The following is an 8,895-nucleotide window of genomic DNA, read 5'->3' as shown; positions in this document are numbered from 1 at the left end:
AATGTAAAAGTTAGCTGAAAATGTAAATTGTTGTAGCTGCATAGCTACTCTTACATGTCCCTTAATCTGCATTAAAGCACCACTTGCCAATCTAACTTTCAAGGGTTTGATATCAAAATTTTAAAGTTGAACTTCCTAATCAGAGATGGATGAATGAAATTGTGTGATGCTTCAATATCAGTTAGTAAATGCACTTGTTTGTTATTAAATACTTCTTTTAACTGCATTGTGTCAGAGTTATTCTGCTCCCCTATGACCTGTAGCTGTATTTTAGGTTCCTGAACTTCCTCCTCATGTGGGGCTTCATCTACCCCTCCAGTGTCAGTCAATGTAGGTTGATCAATTTCTTCCTGTACAACTTCAATGACCATGAGTTGGCCTTTCCTGCAATTATGCCCTGGTATTAGGTCCATAATTACCTAGTAATTATTTCCCTAATCTTTTATTTTGCTTAACCTTTGTGTTTATATATATGTATGTGTATATATATATATATATATATAATTATTATGTTTTCCTTACCATGCTAGGAAATGATGGAGAAGCTTGAAAATGCCCTAAAAACTCAACTTTAGCACATTTTCCTACTCCAGCTAGGAGAAAGCGAGATAGATAAGGAAGGAGGGGCGGAAGCCTGACCGAATGAACCCCGAATGAGCTGAAAATTTCCAGATCCATTCTAGACATCCTAAGGATCATTTCTTATGCATATATCAAGAGCTAGTTCGGAGTGGAAGGACTTCAAAAGATCGGTGCAAGTTTCTGCACTAGAAGACAAAAACTGCAAAACTGGACCTGTAAGGATTCCGGCAGCATTTCTGGAGAAACCATGATGATTTAAACTCTCAAATTTTACCAGGATGATCTACACTCATGAAGAAACATTTGGTATAAAGAAGTCAAAGGCCAATTCTGAACTCTACATGGAGATTCAATTGAAGGAAGAAAAGAGAAGAAAGTGCGCAAAAAGACAAAGAAAGGATCAACGGTGGTCAACACCGGATTACGGACATTTCCGGCCTAGTTGCCCGGCCGAGGACATGTGTGGAGGGTAAGGAAGAGTTGACTAGGGTTAAAGAATTTAGGTCTAGGTTATTTTGAAATTCAAAATTTGAAAGATTAAAATTGGTCTCATTCTTACACCTTACACCTTTGTCTCCCATTTATTACCTTGACACCTTACACCATGAGGTTGATAATGGTTTTGGCTAGTAATGATGGCATGAGGTGCTATTGATGGCATAACTGATGAGTATGCCTGAGTATTCAAGTAGGTAGGTACTGCAAATGGCAGGGAGGGTTGTATGTATGGTGTAAAATCAATTGGTGTGTGTTGATATGGTCTTAAATAACTCATGACAAAAGGATCAGTGAAACTATAATGTGAGATTGGGGAAAATCCATATGAGAGGGGATTCAAATTGTATGTTGATGTGTTGAAGGTCCAGTGAAATAGTTAAAGGGCTATAACCCAAAACCAGTAAGCTGATAGAATTGATTCTGCATTGAAGGTGCAGAGTTACTAGATCCCATGCCTCGAACAAATTTATGGTTCAAATTATCAGTGGTAGTAGATCCACTCAATACAGCACTAGTTATTTGCACAATATCAATATCTTTAATCATTTCAGAATAGTTATCACTAGCAAACCCCAATATTACATCATTATCATTCAAGTTTAGAGGAAAACTAGAACTAGAGGAATTGGGTTTAGATGTGCTAACCCCTCCTTCAGGTTGAAAAGAAGTAGATGTGGCCATAGTAGATGAGACTGAGGACACCTTGAGGCTACTCATTGCTAAGCCAACAAGGATTTGTATGGATCCAATGTTTAGTTGAGGTGAACCTTGCTGGACCTGTAGATTCCTGGCCTCTATCCTCATAGATCTGATTTCCTCGAGGATCTCTAAACGTAGAGCAGCTACCAAATCTTGTACAACACCAAACTTGGGTGTCGTTTCATCTTGGTGGACCTGGAGGTCAAATTCCACACTAGTGAGTTCACTGGAGCTGTGAGGTTGATCTACCGCTCCTCCACCCTCTTTGAGCTTCACCATACCCTCCGACCGACGGCTTTGATACCAGATTGTTAGGGTTTTGGCCCCAACTTCTGGGATTCAGGAAGAGTAGATAAGAACTGAAAGAGATAAATTGAAAGAATTTGGAAAATTGTTTTATCAAGCTTGATGCATTCGTTACAGAAGGTTAGCTATATAGCTGAAAGCGTCAACATGACGGACATATGTCACATGGACACAGGTGACAAACATCACATGAATGCAATAATATTCCTCAGCGAGGTGATACCGAAATGATGCGTTTAACAACTAAATGAAACGGTGCGTTCAACAAACAAACAAATACATATATAAATTGGAAAAGAACTATTCCCAGTCAACACAGGAGATTTAGTTGACTATCATAATAATACGCTCAAAGTAAGCGCATAATTTAACCCTGAAAATGTCATCGTTAGTATATGGTAAATAGGGATTGTTCTAACCGGGGATTGAGGGTACACCTGTCATTGTAAAACAAATAAAGAATTAAAATAAACAAAAAGTATAATATTTACGAAAATAAAATAAAGTATATATACAAAATAACAAAACCAAAGGGGGGTTATAGACTTAGGGTTTTCGAAAATTAAAATAAAAAGAAGGAAAATATAAAAACACATGTACAAAAATGAAACGTAAGAAACAAAGATCAAAACCAATTCCGTGTAATCAAACTCAATTCAAACCCTATAATCGATCATCTAAGTCATGAGAAAGAAGTTGATCATATGAAACATTCGACGCAAATGATTTCCCATATTTTACTTTCCTTTACTAATTAACCTAAGTGAAAGCACCTAGATCAATCCCATTTTAAACATGCAATCATAGTCTAGAAAGCTAGATAATGAAAACATGTTTAATGCAAGAAGCATAGAGAAAGGTTTTCAACTTAACTGCACAACCTAGTTATGAATAAATTCACCTATTTGCAATCCTCTTCAATTGAATTTGACCTTTGTCCAAAGCCTTTACTATTTGTGATTTAGATTCACAAAACTATTAGGTGAATCGTTTACCTAAATCTATCACCAATAACATGCAAATCCTATAAGTGTCAACCCAAATAAGATAAACATATAAAAGTTTTCTGTCTAGCAAATTCAATCGAACAAACTCACATAAGCAACTTAGAATCACAATCATAGAATTCGAAAACTTTACTTAAACATAGAAATTAGGCTTAAACTTTTCCCTAATCGTTATTGTTAACTAGAAACAAATTCATACGAAATCAAACAAGGAAATCAAAAGATTACAAGGAAAAAGAACGAATTACACCATGAGTGGAGATGGAGATGGAGATGGAGCGCTTGATGGTTGGATCTTGAATCTTGGAAGCAAGCCTTCAAGGTGGACGAGATGGAGGATATGATCTTCACGGCTCCTTCTTCTTCTTCCTCTCCTTACTTGAAAATGCAGAACTTTGCAACTAGAGAATGGAGAGAGAGAGAGAGAGAGAGAGAGAGAGAGAGAGCTTATAATGTTATGGAGGATTTTTCTGAATGAAAGTGCGTGTTCAAACGTCAAGCATAGGGGGGTTTATATAGGGGGACGACCAAGCTTCATAATCCTTCCTTTAATTTCCCAACGAATTAATCTGATTATGCCACATAGCTTCGACCAATCACGTAGCGCCACGTTTGCTCTGTTGTGTCATCCAACCAATTAAAATGCTCCAAAATCAATCCCTAATATTTTGTTGCTGAGTTTCCCATGATTTAATATGATTTTATTCACAATTTTCGGCCAAATATCTAGGCATGAACCTAAACAATGTATCCGGACGCATTTTGGACCTTTTCTCCCTTAAATCTCTCCATGGCTTTATCCTTAATGTTCTCCCCTTGATTTTCTCTTGATTTTCACATTAATACTGCAGATTTTAATTCCTTAATTTCGGCCAACATATCTTGAGGGAATTGAGGAATGAATCTGGACTTGTTTTGAGCATTTTCTTGTTGCACAATCTCATGAAACTCTCCCAAGATTTTCTCAACGTAATCTCCTTGATTTTCACATTATCTCCATAATTTCCCATGGCAAAAATCAGATTTAATCGCCCAAAAATATCTCCAACGTCATGTTCAAGCCATGTGGTCTCCTAATGCCTTCAGGTTTTCTAGCCTCATCAGGATTCCTGAGTTGACTGGGATTCCTAGTTGGACCAGAAAAACTCCATTTCTTCATTTCAGCTCATTTCCTTGTCATTTATTCCAATGTACCTAGAAAATAGAAACTAAATTAAAAATGATTAAGTAAAGGAAATAACTAAGAAAAATATGAGGAAATAATTATTAAAACGTCACATAAAAATGCTTCTATCACATAACATCATCCTTGGCCTCCCTGTAAGTTGGTTTCTCTCTCTAATGGTTTTTGTTTGTTTGTTTGTTTGTTTTTTTTTTTTTGTTGCTGAGTGTTTCAAGTTTGCGAGGGATTTATTATATAAATGGGTATTTTTTTTGGAGTATGCCAGGGTGCGTATACACCGGTTTGTTCCTAGTAGCATGTGCCTAGTTACAAGAACAACATTGATAAGTTTAAGGCTAAAGGGATTGATTATGTGATTTGTGTAGCGGTTAACGATCCCTTTGTTTTGAAGCCAAAGATTCGGTATGTCATTATTTAACTGCTGTTACATCTCTTCTAATTTCCAGAGATAAATATGTTTTCTCAATTTGCAATACCATGCTTCTTTTGTACTAAATATGAATTCCCTTATTCTCTTTATTCACTGTTTATTTTAGTTGGAAAAGTAGTTATATTGAGGTCTGTATTACTTAACTATTTGTGTGTCCACTCATGGAACATTGGATCAATCAATTCCAAAATTGTATTTTGCATTCTAGTGAGAATTATATTATGAGGAAGTCTTGAGATTATCTTTTTTTATTATTATCTTGACTTCTAGAGGATTTATTTCTGATTGCACGCATTTCTATGCATATAATTGTATCTTTTTTCTTTTTTTTGAATAAATGCATGTAATTGTATCTAAAACACTAGAAATAAGTTAATCTTCAAGTCAATTATGTAATTAATTTATTTTTATTTATTGTGCAGGCAATAAGCGGAATTGCAGAAACTAAGTGAAATTGGTGCAAAATTGAGCGAAATGGAGTCTCTGAGAAAATGACAAAATTGTCAATGCAAGTCAATCATGGTCAACACCAATGAGAGAGCGAAACTCCACTAGTCATGATGTTGTGTGCGGAAGTACTTTAATTTCGAGGAAGGGAAGAAGAATATATATATATATATATATATTATGAATAATATTAATAATAATAGACAAAATTTTATTTTATTTTATTTCATTAATTAATCATGCTGTGTTGCACGTTATGCGCTTTCATAATTAAGCTTTGGTTTAATTATGTAGCAGCTAGCTGATGTCACAGCAACAAACCGTTGTCCTTTTTTCTTCCTTATCCAAAATCAACTCATGCACTGGGCACGTGTAGCCTTATCCTATCTCTGCCTCGGAAGACCAACAACACACAGTAGGGGTGGATTCGCAAAACTAAAAACCGAAAAAAACCGAGCTGAAAGCCGAACCGCAGCAGAAAAAAGCCGAACCGAACAAAAACCGAACCGAAATGAAAAAAATCGAACTGAATAGAACCGGTTCGGTTCGGTTTTCAGTTTATAGGTGTCAAAAACAGAACCGAACCGAAGTCAGCCAAAACGACGTTGTTTTGGATTTAACTTCAGAAACCCTAATGGCCGCCATATATATAGATGCTAACTCCCTCAGTTAGTCTTCAGTCTCTCTCCCAAGAACTTCTCTTCAGCTTCTCTCTCTCTTCTCTCGCCCTCTCATTCATCTCTAGCCTTTCGCCATCTCATTCTTCTCTTCGTCAATCCTCTCAGTTTTCTCATCGTCACAAAAAATTAGAGATCCCCAAGTACTAGATCAAGCTCACGAGGCTAAGGTCTCGGTTGGGTCATGAAGACTAGATCAATGGCCAAGGACCTGGTTGGGATAGTGAAGGAGATTCTCTCATTTGGGTGTAGGGTCGAAGCAAGGATCTCTAGGATTTTCAAACCTAGGAGATTACCTATGGCGTTGTTGAGGTGCTGGTAATCTGGTACGATTTCAAGCTTTTTCAGTTTCAAATCTCTCTGCTCTTGAATCTTGATGCTGGATTTATATATTTATTTTATATTAATTTCATCTTTTTGACAAACCTAGTGCTGCAAGTGGAGTTGAGGTTGGCATACAATTCTTTTGCCATTTTTTCAATTGCAAGAACATCAGGAGTTAATGGTGGAAAAGAAGCCTGAGGTAGGTTCCTTGTACTGAATTTCAGTTAAAGATTGTTCAATCATTCTGATATTGTGGATGGTAATCACAGATTTGTTTTGATTTGGGCAAAGGTGGTAACTTGGTATCTGCTAGAGGTGTTAATGGTGGAAAAGAAGCCTCCTGTTCCTGCTCCTGCAGCAAAGTAAGTTGCTTTAATTCTTATTCAATTTCTTTTTGTAGATCGATGGGTTATTAATTTTGTTCTGCAATCTCAAAGTAGTTTGTCATTTATTGTTAGCCTTCAATCTAAATGGGTTATGTGATGACAAAAGTCTTTGGATTGTTTTGTTTGGCTTATCAGATCCAGTAGCCAAGGTAATAGAAAAGATCTGATTCGGTTGAAGGGTGAAGCAAGGCTAGAAGGAGGATCATATGTTGAACCAGAGTATAAACTCTTGTTTATCGTTCGTCTCAGTGAGTATGTCTCTATCAGTAAAATTTTTGATGTTTAGCTTGACCATGTCTTTATCTCATGCATTAATCTCACCTAAAGCTCATGAAAAAGTAATCATGAAAGCAATGAGGGAGCCGTATATTGTTGACTATTTAATGGACCTATTGTTGTTTGTTCTTTTTGGGAATTTGAAGAAACATAGAGATAAGGTTGCTTTGATTATTATTTTTTTTACCACATGAGTTGCTTGTCCTTGTTTTCTTCAGTTTCTTATAGTACCTAACTTCATATCTGGCTTACATTGATTTTATGTCCTCAGATCTTAAATTTTTTGGAATTACTTTGTTCAGAAAGCATTGATGATTGCTAGTTCAAGAGGTATTGATCTCATTGCCTCTATTGTTAAATTATTGCTTTGTTAAGATAATTAATAGTATACTTTTCAACTTATTTTTGCAAGCAGTGATTTACAGATGGAAGCAATCATGATTTACAGATGGCAGCAAGTTTCAAGTGGAGTGCCAAAACTGGATAGATGAGTGCGGTATGTAAATTGCATACATAATTGCTTTTTTGATTGCAAAATGGTACTTTCTTTTCATTTGAATCCTATTTATATATTGAATGTGCAGAAGTGGAGTGCTATTGCAGGAGAAGGACTATCTGGCTCTGATGATGTACATTTGGAATGTCTGAAGTCTAGTTCGGTTCGGTTCTCAGTTTTGGCCTAAAACCCAACCGAATCAAACTGAACCCACCTCTAACACACAGCCGCACCACTATATATCCCTTCCCTTCTTCCCAAAATAGGGGAACCAAAAATAGCGCCGCACAACACATACATCACCACACCAGACTATTCACTCCTCTCCCATCAAGCACACCACCATTCCACCATTCCCTCTATCTTTTTCATTTTTCTTTCATTTCTCTCACTTCCTCTCATCAAATCCTCATCAATTTCTAAAGAGATTTCAAGAGACATCAAGAGTTGAGAATGGTTAAAAGTGGGAAGACATAAATCAAGGCTTATCATATTTGCTCTATAGCAAATGTGACTTGTTCTTGTTACTTCTCACTCTTCTTCACCTTTACGTCTTTAATTGATGTATATTGTTGTTGATTTGTTGATGGGTTGTGACTAGTCTATTTAGGAAACTAGGGTTTGAGCCCTAACATAGATTTAATGTAATAAATATGTTTTGATCTAATGGTTTTCAATTTCGTGTTTGACATATGTTCTATTTTATAATATTTGGCTTAGATGCATGCTTAGGAGCTTGATTAACTCTTGAATGTGTAGATGAGCATGTCTATAACAAATTAGGGGACCTAATCACTTCTCTAATTTATGGTTAGGACACTTGTTTAGAACATGGTTAGTTACAATACCAATTTCGATTGCCGTATTGGCTAGCTTGGGAACCTTGATTCTAGGATTCTTCACCTTCTGGTGCAACTAGAGGCCCTAACAAGGCTCTAGATCGTCTTAATTGAGTTTCTTCGGCCCTTGATCCGAAGTAGGAATACCCTTTAAGGAATCTATTGACCCATGAGAGTTGAAAAGCCTTGGGTATGGTTCTTGATGTCATTATGAATTGAATGACCATTGTCGGAACATATTTGTGCATTGAATTTGGGTAGGAGGATACCCTAGTGACCTAACTTCCATTTCTTGATTAGTTTCTATTATCTTTATTTTTAGTTATAATTTTAATTCTCAATTGTCAATTTTATTTTTTCGCAATCAAAAATCAAATTTCACAAACCACTTTCATTGTCTATACCATTTGATTGTGAGCTTCCTCATTTATTTGTGGTTCTCGTGACTAATTTTAGGCTTGGTTATTCCGAGCCGGGTATGTAAATAGCTTGGTGTTATTTTTAGGTTTTGTGTGTTAAATTGTTGGTGACTTAGTATTCGGCATAACCAAGGATTTTAGTTAGTTTTTCAATCCCCGTGGTACGATAATTTCGGGTTCAAATATTTTCCCTTTCTTTGATAATCTTGCCCTTATTGCCTGGAAGTTGTATTTAAGCACCAAATCAATTCCTTCATATGTATTTTTTTTATTATCTTGACTTCTAGAGGATTTATACCTTTATGACTTCTAGTGTCATTCAGTTT

The 8,895-nt window shown here is 36.1% G+C and overlaps 1 long non-coding RNA gene across 1 annotated transcript; it reads left to right on the top strand.

Annotated features, from left to right (window-relative positions):
• The first annotated feature begins 7,081 nt into the window (after positions 1 to 7,081).
• LOC121049853 lies at positions 7,082 to 7,764 on the top strand. Its single transcript, XR_005801456.1, has 3 exons — positions 7,082 to 7,145; positions 7,231 to 7,311; positions 7,400 to 7,764. It is a non-coding gene; the product is annotated as an uncharacterized LOC121049853 (long non-coding RNA).
• The last annotated feature ends 1,131 nt before the right edge of the window (positions 7,765 to 8,895 follow it).

Source organism: Rosa chinensis, chromosome 6 (genome assembly GCF_002994745.2).
Source record: "Rosa chinensis cultivar Old Blush chromosome 6, RchiOBHm-V2, whole genome shotgun sequence".
Taxonomy (NCBI): Eukaryota; Viridiplantae; Streptophyta; class Magnoliopsida; order Rosales; family Rosaceae; genus Rosa; species Rosa chinensis.
Note: the sequence above shows the minus strand (reverse complement) of the source record. Positions and strands in the feature narration are given on the sequence as shown.